The sequence below is a fragment of the Chiloscyllium punctatum genome, chromosome 27, assembly GCF_047496795.1.
Source record: "Chiloscyllium punctatum isolate Juve2018m chromosome 27, sChiPun1.3, whole genome shotgun sequence".
NCBI classification, from domain to species: Eukaryota; Metazoa; Chordata; class Chondrichthyes; order Orectolobiformes; family Hemiscylliidae; genus Chiloscyllium; species Chiloscyllium punctatum.
In genome coordinates this window covers 73,412,935-73,425,844 of record NC_092765.1, presented here as the reverse complement: position 1 = coordinate 73,425,844, position 12,910 = coordinate 73,412,935, and positions in this window count along the sequence as shown.

The window sequence follows — 12,910 nt, the reverse complement described above, 5'->3', positions numbered from 1 at the left end:
AATTGATCCTCAAGCCCCCACTAAATCTCAAACCCTTCACTTTAAGATGTGCTCAACCTTGTTCATCTCTCTCTGACTAAAAGGACCAGCTACTGTCTATCCATCCTCTCCATGTCCCTCATAATCCTTTCCGTCGGAATCATATCCCCCTCAGACTTCTCTGCTTCAATGTAAACAGCCCGAGCTTATCCAGCCTCTCTCCATAGCTGATATGCTGCATCCCAGGGAACATCCTGGTGAATCTCCTCTGAACCCCCTCCAGTACAATCACATCCTTCCTGTAATGTGGTTCCCAAAACTACATGCAGTATTCCATCTTGGTCTAACCAATGTTTCGCATAGCTCTTATAATCTGTGCCTCGATGAATAAAGGCTATGCTTACGCTCCCCTTTGCTTTCTCAACTTTTGTATTAACCTGTCCAGTCACATTCAGGGATCTGTGGAGAAGCTCCCTCTGAGCTTCCAAGTGTGCTGCCATGCATTGAGTACTCCCCTGTCTGCTTCCTTCTTCCAAAGTGCATCACCTCATATTTATCAGGGTTACATTCCAGCTGCTTTTCATCTGTCCATCTCACCATTCCATCTGTATTTTCCTGTAACATAAGACCTTCGTCCTCACTGCCAACCACTGCCAAGCACTGTCAATCGTTGTATCAAACACAAACTTAGTTATCACACTCTCCCCACCCATCGTTCATATTCACAGATACACCATTTATGAATACCACAAATGATAAGGTTATAGATCACACAACACCAGGTTATAGTCCAACAAGTTTATTTGGAGGCACTGGCTTTCGAAGCGCTGCTCCTTCATTAGGTGGTTGTGCGCTTTGAAAGCTCGTGCCTCCGAATAAATCTGGTGTTGTGCAATCACCCCAGTCCAACACCAGCACCTCCGAATCACAAATAATAATGGACACAACACTGCTCCCCGTGGTACACGATTGGACACCAGCATCCAGTCACGCCAACAGACTTCTACCACCACCCTCTGACTCCTACCACTAAAGTTGATTTCGATGCAACTTGGCACGTCACCATTGTTTCCTACGTATTCCCTGGTTATTCTGTTCCACTTGACACACTTGTTGAATATCTGGGGAGTCTCCCTAAACTTGCCTGCCAGCAGGTTTCCATGCCCCTGTATTCGTCAATCCTCATCGAGTGAAGAATTTCCTCCTTATTGCAGTCTTAGATGGCCTGTCTCATATCCTGTCATTATTTGCCTTAACTTTATCAGCCAGAAAAACATCCTGTTTATTTCCACCTTGTCATACGTTTAGTGAATTTTCTAAATTTCACTGCAATCACCTCTCATTCTTTGAAACCGTAGAGAACACAGGCGGAATTTCTGCATGAGACAATCGCGCCATCTGAAGGATGAATCTGAAGAATGTCCATTGCACTTCCTCTGTTGTCAATATATTCTTTCTCAGATTAGGTCACCAAAACTGTACACAATACTCCAGGTACAGGCTCACTCACCCTGTACACAATACTCCATGTACAGTCGCACCAACCCTGTACACAATACTCCAGGTACAGTCTCACCAATACACTATGAAGCTACTTCAGCATTTTGTTGCATCGATATTATGATTCCCTTCTTTGAAGGTGAACACAACTTTAACTTTCCACTTCCATATATTTTTCCAAATACTCGTCAAAAAATCCGAAGTTAAAAAGTATGATTTCCTTTCAGAAATGCATGCTGATTCTCTCCAATGTTGCTGTTAATTTCTAAATATGCAATATCACATCCTGTCTCATAGACTCCAAACGTTTTTCTGCAAATGTCAAGTTAATTGGTCTGCATTTCTTCACACTATCACTTTTTCCATTTCTAGACCCCAGGATCCATTCGATTCATGTACCTTCCCATGCTTGAATCACGTTTATTACTTTCCATTTACCTACACTGGTTTTCCAGCCTCTTTGGAATGTACAGGAAAATAAAATACAGTCATCGGCAGTACAATTAATACTTCTATTACTGATTTATTTCAAGCACTTTGAAATGAATTACATCTGTATCGTTAGACATGGCAATGCTCCATCCAGCCCCATGTTCAAGTATTATCTTGTTGCTGATATGAGTTTTTCTTTAGTTCCGCAAGTCCTGTATGATCACGTGGTATTTCTGTATGATTTTCTGGCTCTTCCTCCATGAAGACTCATGCAAAGTAACTGGTTATTTTCTTGGCCAATTCCCTGTTCTCCACAATAACCTCACCTCTCCCGATTACAAATTTCCACATTTGACCTTGCTTCTATTTTGTTTCCTTTGAAATACATATCGTAGATTTATGTTTTCTTTGTGTTCCTGTTTGTTAGAATGCAGGTTTGCATTGTGATTTCCTTATCAATTTCATGGCCCTCCTTTTCTGGATTGTAAATTTCTGACATTTCTCAAGTTTCCGTAATGTCTGAAATTCTTCTGAAGTCACTTCTTATGATTAATATAATCTTTAATTTGGTACGTTAACCATTATTAAGTCACTTTCTCACACTTGGGTGTTTTTACCATAAAGAAATTTACATTTGTTTCAGACTTTGCAGCATTTTTATAAAACAGATATATCCAGGAACATTGCAAGGGGATAGAGAAGAGATTGCCGGGGCCTGGCTGATATTTTCACATCATCGCTGGCCATGGGTGAGGTCCCGGATGACTGGAGGACAGGGAATGCTGTGCCTTATTCAAGAAGGGCTACAAAGAAAAACCTGAGAACTATAGACCAGTTAACTGATCATCCGTCGTAGGAAAGGTACTTGAGAAGATTCTGAGAGATGAGACAACATACATTTGGAAAGGCAGGGTATGATTAGGAGCAGTCAGCACGTCTTTGTGTATGGGAGATCATGGCTGACAAATTTATTAGAGTTCTTTGATGAAAAGTGACCAGCAACGTTGGCGAGGGCAGGGTGATATACGTAGTCCAATTGATTTTAGTAAGGCCTTCTAATAGTGTTCCCATGGTATGTTGCTCTGGAAGGTTACATTGCATGGAATTGAGTGGGAACAGGGCAAATTAGATCCAAAATAGTCGTGATGGTAAGAAGCAGACAGTAATAGTGGAAGGATGTTTGTCGGACTGGAGGCCTTTCACTAGTGGAGTGCCTCAGTGTTCGGTGCTGGGGCCATTACTGTTTGTTTTGTGTATTATGATTTAGTTTAGAATATACAAGGTATGAGTATTAATATTGTAGATGACAATAAATAATGTTGTATCGTGGACAGTGAGGAAGGTTATCAGACATTGCACCTGGACCTTAATCAGCTGAGAAAATGGGCCAAGAAATGGCAAATGGAGTTGAATGTGGATAAGTGTGGTGTTCTTGCATTTTGCAAAGTCAATTAAAGGTCGAAGTTTAATGGTGAATGTTTGGATCTTAAGGGTTGTAATGGAACAGCTGGACCTTGGAATGCAGGTGCACGGTTCTCTGAACGTTGATTCAGAGATAGACAGGACAATGAAGAAGGCTTTTGGCACAAAGACCTTCATCAGTCAGGGCACTGAATATCAAAGTTATGGAGTTATGTTGCAGTTATACAGGATATTGGTGAGGCCATACTTGTCGCGTTATGTTCAGTTTTGTTCACTTTGTTAAAGGAAGGATGTTATTAAATTGGAAAGAGTGCAAAGGAAATTTACAAGGATGTTTCCAAGGACTCAATGGTCTGGGTTTTAAGGAGAGGTTCGACAAGCTAGGACAGTTTACTTTTGCGTGTAAGAGACTGAGGGGGAATCTGATGGAAGTGTATAAGATCATTGGAGGCATGGATAGAGTGAATGTACTCAGTGTTTTCTGCCAGAATACAGGACATCAGTTTAAGGTCAGAGGAGAAAGAGTAAAAGGAATATGAGGGGCAACTTTTATTACACAGAGGGTGGCATGCATATGGAATGAGCTGCCAGCGGAAATGGTTAAGGCAGGTACATTAACAGCATTGAACAGGCATTTTGACAAATACATGGATAGGAAAGGCTTAGAAGGATACCGGGCAATAGAAGGGAAATTATGTTAGTGTGTATGGACATTTTGTCTGGAATGGACCACTTTGGGCCGAATGGCCTGTCTCTATGCTGTAGGAGTCTGTAACTCGAACAACCATTGCTTGTCTCTCACTGAATGTTATATTGTACTTTTCCAGTTCACTGGAGCTAACTTGACCCTCACGCCTCCAGGCTTCCACGATGTTTGACTACAATGTTCAAAATTTCTATATTGCATGCAGACGGTATGAAAAACGCAACATATTCATGTCACAATTCCTCAAAGCTGCTTCGGAGCGATTAGTCTTTCTGACCATACAACACCAAATCCAAAATAACCTGCTCTCTAGTTTGGTTCACAACATACTCTTCAACCCACCTGATATACACTAAAGTAATTTATTTTTCACAACACTAGTAGTGACTTAGTTAACGCAGTTTTGATGCAACTTGATGCCATCTATTATTACTGCAGCACCCATGATTATTTGTTACTCATTAACAGGATGTGGGTGTCGCTGGATAAACAGCAGTTATTGCCCATGCCAGAGGGCAGTTAAGATTCAACAGCATTGCATTGGGTCTGGAGTTACATGCAGGCCAGACTTGGTAAGGACAACAGTTTCGTTCCCTAAAGGAAATCAGTGAACCACATGAGTTTTTCCAAAAATCAACAATCTGTTCCTGGTCATCATAAACCCTTGATTCCAGATACATATTGAATTCAAATTCCACCATTTGCCATTACCGAATTCAAACTTGGGTACTCAGAACATTCCCAGGGTCTCTGGGTTTAGTGCCCAGCAATAATACAACGAGGCCATTTCTTCCCCTTGCATATTCTTGCATATCCAATTTCCAGAGCATATGATGCAAAAATATTTGCACGACAGTTTATTTCTCGATATATAACACAACAATGTTTGCTTCTCCTTCCTATTTGTAAGATCCATCCACACTGATTCTGTGGAATCTGAGGGACAGGGTCTGATGCGTTGTTAGTGATAGACGTGGACAATACAGACAGGGAGACTCGCCTCGATGCTGAGACCATCTGAAAAACTGGTCAGCAATACAAGACAAGGATCAATATCATCCCCACTCTGTCAGTATAAGTGTCACCATATTCTGTCTCCTCCCTCACACTCACTGTATATCTGTTATAGCACCTTCCCCCAAACAAGGCTCACACTGTCTTCCCAAATAAGGCTCAAGCATGACCACACTCACTATTGAATTCAACACCTTCCCTCCCTCACTGTTTCTGTCACTGTCACAATAGCCCTCCATACTAATATCAAGGCGTGGATACAACACTTTGGCCAGAATCCCTCCGAACACTTCACCCTTTCCCCCTCCACCTACACCAGCACTAGCAGCAGGACCACCCACTCCCACCCTCCCTCCTTCCCTCCACTTCTCCCATTCCAGTGGAAACAGCCTGGAATAGGACAGAAAACGCCAAGCCGGGTGGTGGAGTGCCTGATATCCGTTCCCTCATCCCCTTACCCCGACATGTGGGGAGGACCCTGGTAGGACCCTGAAATTATCAGGAGGCCTTGTATAGAGATTCTGAAACATCCATGTCCCACCAACCGAGTAAGGTTCAGTAAAGAGCAGTTCTCAATTTAAACCCACTGGCAGTTCCAACCTCACCTCTCTCTCACTCACACAAAAAAGATACCCCATTGCACAGAGATGCAGGCATTGAAATACACATAAGTATTGGTAAACATCACAATATACTAACTATGACAATGCAAACAAGGAGATAGGCATACACGCACATATAAGCACACAGAGTCATATACAGTCACACACAAATAAACAGAAACACAGATAGAATCACAGAGACTGATGCACAGTCAGACAGATATAGTCACAAAAATACACAGATAACAAGCACATGGGCACACACATACATACACACAAAGATGCAAACATTAGTTCATTAAGACACAAATAGATAAGTTGTTGATTTATAAGGAGATCAAGAATTCTACGGAGAAGGTAGGAGAATGATGTTGAGGAACATATCGGAAATGATTGAATAGCATGTCAGTCTTGATGGGCCAAATGGCTTAATTCTGTTCCTTTCTTTAATGCTTGTGTGGTGTTATGCTATCAGGAATTCTCTTCCTGAGACAGCAGCAGAGGCTGGGTTTGATACATACTTGATTGGAAAGAGTCAGTGGTAATGTGGGACAGAGGTGGAGGGCGGAATGGTTTTTGTCTATTCCTAGTTATTGTATCCTAATATCCGAAAAGGGGCAGTCATTTGATGTGAGGTTATAATAATGGGTCCCACAGTGAAATCAGGATTGCCCTTCCCTTTAGTGTTGTGCTACCCGTGGTATCCTCATCCTCAGAGACCAGTGAAGGCTCGGTTATTGTAGATATTCAAGGCTGAGCTCGACTGATCTTTGATGGAAAGGAAGTCAATGTTTATTGGGAACAGACGGAGTCGGATGGTCAGGCACAATCGGATCAGCCATAAACATTCTCAATGGTGCAGCCGAATGGTCAACTGCCGCTCCATCCAATGTGTTGTTCCTTCAATCCACCCCTCAAGTCTGTTACAGCATAGGGGACCACCGCATTCAGTCACACAGGACCCTTACAATGAGATGGAAGGAGATCATTCTTCCCCTCGAAGGAGTTACACAGCAATATAGCATGAAGTAATTCAGCTCGTTGAGTACATTGCACGGGTATTGGGTTGAACGAGAAATGTTTCACCACCTCTGTACAGGGCATTGCTGAGACCACATCAGATACACTGGGTGCAGTTTTGATCCTCTAAACTAAAAAAAAGGATGTAATTCCTTTCGAAGATTTTCAAAAATGCTTCCCTTTACTCATTCGTGAAATGAAGGCCTTTTGTTATCGAGGATTATCTGTTTAGGTCTCAGATGAGAAATCTTATTGAACCACGATTTTCAGAAAACGTGTGTCAGCAGTTTTCCCTTGTTAAGGGGACTAAAGTCAGAGAATTTAATTTTAATGAATGAGATGTATTGATATAAAACACAAATGTTATGAAGATGTCAACCCAGTTATAAATATTACGCAGACACATATAAACATGTCTTCAAATTATAAAGCAGGCACTTTTTTTTTGCTAATGAATGACACTGTGCACAAGAACAGCAATACTGTACCTGCATGCAGTCCATTATCATCCATTCCAGAGAATGGTCATGGAGAGTGCACATTGTCCAATTTGATGTTCAGTTGACATTATTGTAATTTTCCACACAAAGAGGGAGAAAAATATTACTTGCCTCAGAAGCAACAGCCAATTGGTCTCTCTCCCGCTCTCTCTCTAAATTTGCTTTGCCAGAAAACAAGGTGTAAAAGCAGAAAATCCCTGAGTCATCTTTACGACTTGTGGAGGATTCCTGATGAGGTATCATAGGAATCTCTCCACCGCCCGAAACAAAGGGAGTTCAGCCAAATCCAACTGTTCTGGGAAGAAATGGGAAGAAATGCTCATTCCCAGCATGTGAGCAGAATAACTTCAAAGACAGAAAAATATTTGAGACACTCGATCATTTTACCAGTTGTTTAGAGTTCAACTTTTTGTGTCTCACATTTTCCGAGAAACTTCCCCAGTCTTAGAACTATTTCATTGGCCGCAGCACTCAACTGTTTGCATTTAAAATTTGCTTTCACCAGAAGAGGAATAGGAAAATGCAGCAGTGGCTCTCGAACATTAGTCAGTACACGATCAAGAGATTCTCAAAGGGTTGTTAAAGTTCGTGATGACTGGATATTTCCATTTATTCAAAATTGAGCTTGTTAAACATTTGACAGACAAATTAGAGTAGGAAAATGGTTCACAGACAGAAATCTGCGGCTGAGACCATAATCAGATCATAGTGCGTGGTGACATAGCAGTGACACAGTGTCTGATGACCCACTCTTGCTCCACAGGCACATGTCACCATGCTGCATCCAGCCCCTCTCAGTTCCTGCACAGGAGCAGATGGAGGCCACTTGCTCCAAATATCTGGTCCACAGTAACACAGGATCTCAATCAATCCCTCCAGAATGTCACGTACGGTTTAGTGAGTGTTGGAAAATGTTATTTGGAAATCCAGTCTGGTTTCAAAAGACGCCTCTGGTCTCCTCACAAAGTGCCTCCTCTTTGTAACTTGTGCTTCATTTGTTGGTCATGGTCTAGACCAAGATTCACTATGTATAAAGCCCCATACCTCACCCAGAGATGACTCAAAAGTGCTTCGCCCTCTCTGATTGCAACATTCAATAACAGAACGTCTAGGAAAATTGCAACCATGAACTTTGTAATTACAGAAAATACGAACATAAATAATAGGGGCAGGTAATTCGGACGGTCAAGCCATTGTATACGATCATGGCTCATCTATTGTTAGCATTAACTCCTCTTTAATACCCAATCCATCACACCCACGATCTCTCTGGTAGGTCAAAAATACATCTACTTCCTCAAAAATACTTATAGAGATTTAAATCCCTTAACTTTCCAGTCCAGATAATTTCAGATATTGATTTCCCTTTGTGAGAGGAAAGTGCTCCCCACACAGACACCGTCACCTATTGATTTGAACAAGAGGTGAACACAGGGGCTCAGGACTGTGTGAATGGCCTTGATACCAAGGCAGTATTTGATTGAGGGTATTATCGCGACCACCTACTTATTTGAGTTTAATGGGAATCAGGTGTTCCCTTCCGACTGGTTGGGGTCTTTCAGCGCACAACAGAAGATGTTTGTGGGCGGTGTCTGATAATCCTCTCAGTCCCAGTGCATCTGTTCAGTCGATCCTCAGGTTAACTCCCTCAGCACAAACATCTTCATTTCCTTCGTCAACGTCTATGTGCCCACACCCTTGGCACCATTCCCCCCAATCCATCATAAGATTAGAAGGGGGGTGATCACTGAAGATCACACCATGTTCAGAACATTTTGTCCCCCCTCAGCTCCTGAACCATTCTCTGTGTCCATGTGCAGCAAGACCTGGACAGCAGTCAGGTTTGTGCTGTTAAAGTGTTGGTAACATTCATGTAACGGAACGGCCAGACACTGCACATTTCCACAGTTAAGGAAGCAGCTCATTCAGCACTTCATGCTGGTTACATGCGGGTATGTGGAAGTCATTCAGCCCATCGAAACGACTGAACAAGAAGGGGGACATTCTATTCAATCCTGCTGCCTGTCCCCCAGGAAGAGGTGGTCTCTGATCAGTACATTAAGCTTTTAACCAGAAATAGTCAGATCCCAATCAGACCCTTGAACCTGTTCTACGGAACCAGGGGGAAGCCATTCAGTCCCTCAAGCCATTTATGCAGGATCAGGAGGGTTTCATTGATGCTCCAACATTGCAAACCAATTGAGCAGAGAATGCACTCACAGACGGCTCACAATGTTCCTCGTGGCTCCATTGCCTGTGGGACACATGATACTTTAACATGTTTTGCCGGCAGTGAGGAAGGAAGCCAAATGTTTTGTACAAATTCTCAAAGAGGCATCTTCTATCTCTGAAGATAGATCCATTTTCTCCATGGAGGTCAGAAGCTGATGGGAATTATTAACTGTTTCACCATGAAGGTATTGAAGCTCCTGTCGGGATTGTGGATTACATGACATTCATAATGTGGGGAGAGGTTAGTCAAAGACTGACCCTCTCGCTCCCTCTATCTCTCAATTGAAATGGAAAGTGGCGTGGGGTGAGAGGGACGTTCCCAGAGGATTTTAAACTGTCGGCAATCATGTAAACCTCGTAATAAATAAGCTGTGGAACTTTTTACTGGATCACTGTCTGTTTGGAATGAAAATCTGCCCACAATACCCCAAATACTATCTCAACAACACTCTCAGGGTTGATCGCAATAATTTGGTTCCCTCACATAGCTGTCTCAGCATCTTTCCTGTGGCATTTCTTCTCTCTACACTGCGAATGATGTGGAATTTAGAAATTCCTTACATCTGTACGTCAGCATCAACATACTCATCAGCAGAGTTGCCGATGGAGACGAATATCACTCTCGGACTGAGACTCAATCGAAAGGAATTCACTCGAAACAGGGAATGGTCACCTACCTGAATGAAAATAACTTGCAGGAACATGGAAATCAGGCAGAGGAATGGAGCTATCTTTCATTTTGTTCTGTCCTCACGGAATTTGTGCAGCCCTGGTCAGGCCAGTATGTTATGCCGATCCTGAACTGAGTAGCTGGTTCAGCTGTTCCACTGGACAGTGCAGAGTAAATAACATTGCTATGAGTTTGCAGTCACACAGATACATGAGCAGACAAGAATGACACATTGACTTCTCTACAGGACATGAGGGAAACTGATAGGCTCCTGTTTAAAACAAGTGGTGATGATTTAATTTGCATTTCACCAACTTCCTTCATGAGACACCAAAAGATTAGTATTCTGTGCCACTTGATTATGAGTCAATGAATTGACCATCATGCACTGTCTGTCCATCTGACAGATTCTGTGGAGAGACCAAATAACCCATCTCAAGTGGAAATATTTTGTGACGGAATCATAGTTCGAAGGAACTTGAAACGGTTATACCTAGATTTACCAAAGCACAAATGATGGATTATTTAGCAGTTGCAATGAGGCAGAGAAGGGGACTGAAATATTCTGATCGTGGTCTTGGGCAGGATTGGTGAGTGGGGAGGACATGTAGAAATGTAAGTATCAATGGAGAAAAAAAGATCATTGAGTTTAATAACAGTATAGTTTCTCCTTGCGTATTGCATAAGTTATGAATAGTAATTTCTGAGGTATAATTTGTAAGGAATAAAATTTTTGAATGGATCTGAAAATGATGACTTCCAAATACTAAAATTTGAATATGAACAGCAATTCAGTTCAACTCAGTTTACTGGTCAGATGGAATGACTTACCAGGAACACCAACTGTCGTGAGGATGGGATAGTAACCAGCTTGAATAATCCAAAGGAGATCAGCGATCCGTGATGGTAATGATATCCAAGGCTGAGAAAGGTAATAAAGACACCAGGATAAACTCCTGTCTGTTATTGTAATATTCCAGTCTAATGTTCTCATATTATGATCAATTGTTGGAACATTCCAATCCAATATTCTCATATTCTGATCTAGTGTTGGAACATGCCAGTCTCATGTTGTCACATTATGATCTATCCCTCACCCTCTCTGTGGATCTGCTAATCTCTGCAGCTGCTGTCGGCAATGGTCCTGCTGATACTATGGGCTGACACATTGAACCAAGTCCCTAATTAATAGAAGAGGCAAACCCTCCAGTGACACATTTACGATCCACTGAGACTGACATCAACAACAGTCACTGAACAAATAGCTTCTGCCAACCACTTTCAATTTAGTGCTGTTTTATTAAAGTTCAAAACGACGATTAAAACTTTTGCATTCTGAATAGTATATGTGAAGGTGACTGATGGAACAAATCTTGAGTCTGGTAGATCAATTGAGTGCAACCATTCAACCTGCCTTGGATATGGGAGCAATGCAATAAGTTTATTCGAATGTAAACAAGCTTCTCTGTTTATAAATGGACGCATACATTCTGGAACTAGTGATCAAGCATTATAATAAAACATTGAGACAATTTTTATAGTTCATTACCTGAGGGGAATATGTGCCGAAGACAACGTGGGGTTATAACAGACAAATGGCATGGATTTGTTAACAGAGAATTGTACATAATGAATGCAATTCAGATTGTCATTCCAGAATCAGAGAGGCCAGATTGATGTAATCGATGATAATGAACTGTGATAAAGTGTCATTTACTGGTCTTCAATTACAGCGTGATTATGGCATTGTGGAGGAGACAGAACACAGAGAGAATTGGGGGACATGCCAGTTCAGACTGGAGGGAGGGACAATAATATTCCCCAGTCATCAGTATTGGAATGTTCCTCTTTATAACTCATATCAAGAACAGGTTCAAGGATACATCTAAAGTGAGGAATGAGGTGTAAAATCTGCTTATTGAACACAAAATACAGGGACAAACTGATTTTCTGTCCATACTAAAGTATGGAAAGCATAAAGAGATAAGATACACTCATGATATTGAGCTACATAAATTGAAATGTGTATTACAAAACAATGGAAGTGGTGTGCAATCTTTATCAATCATTATTTGGCCCACAACTGAGATGCTAATTTCCCCTCTATCAGTGATCCACCTCATTGAGGTTCTTTGGCGCAGTATCTCAGTTTCGAGGGGGGTTCTCAGTTCCTGGTGCCGTTTACCCAGACTATTTCAATTAAACCACCTTCTCACTTTTAAAGTAAAAATCGCTTGGCCTGTTGGTCTCTGCATATTGTCAGCAACCCAGCTGTGTGATACTATTGGAGATAAATGATCTGGTACTACAGCCAGTATCTGCACAGTGCTCACAGGGTTGGCACTAGACAAAGGCCTTGCAGTGTGTGAGAATTTCTAAATAAAACTTCCATTTTCTGTCTGTTCCTGTCTATTTCCCCTCATGCTGTCTTCTGATCTATCCAACTCACCCTCATTTAACATCCCTCCAATCACTCGCTGATTCCAAATTGTGCAGTTGTACAGCTTGAGGTTGTGGCTGTTTTGGAGAAGTTGATAGAGCAGGGCCAGCAACGATTGTTGTAAGTGCTGGGGTTTAGATGCTTCACTAAGAACAAGGAAGGTACTAAAAGGGGCGAGGGTGGCATTGTTAATCAAAGACAGTATTGACTTGGCAGAAAAGATGGTTGATAAGGACTCGTCTACTGAGATAGTATGGGAATAAGTGAAAAACAAAAACGGAGAGGTCACCCTGTTGATAATTCTCTATAGACCTCTGAAAGGTTCCAGAGATGTAGAGGAAAGGATTATAAAGATGATACTGCATAGGAGCGAAAGTACAGAGTAGTTGTTAT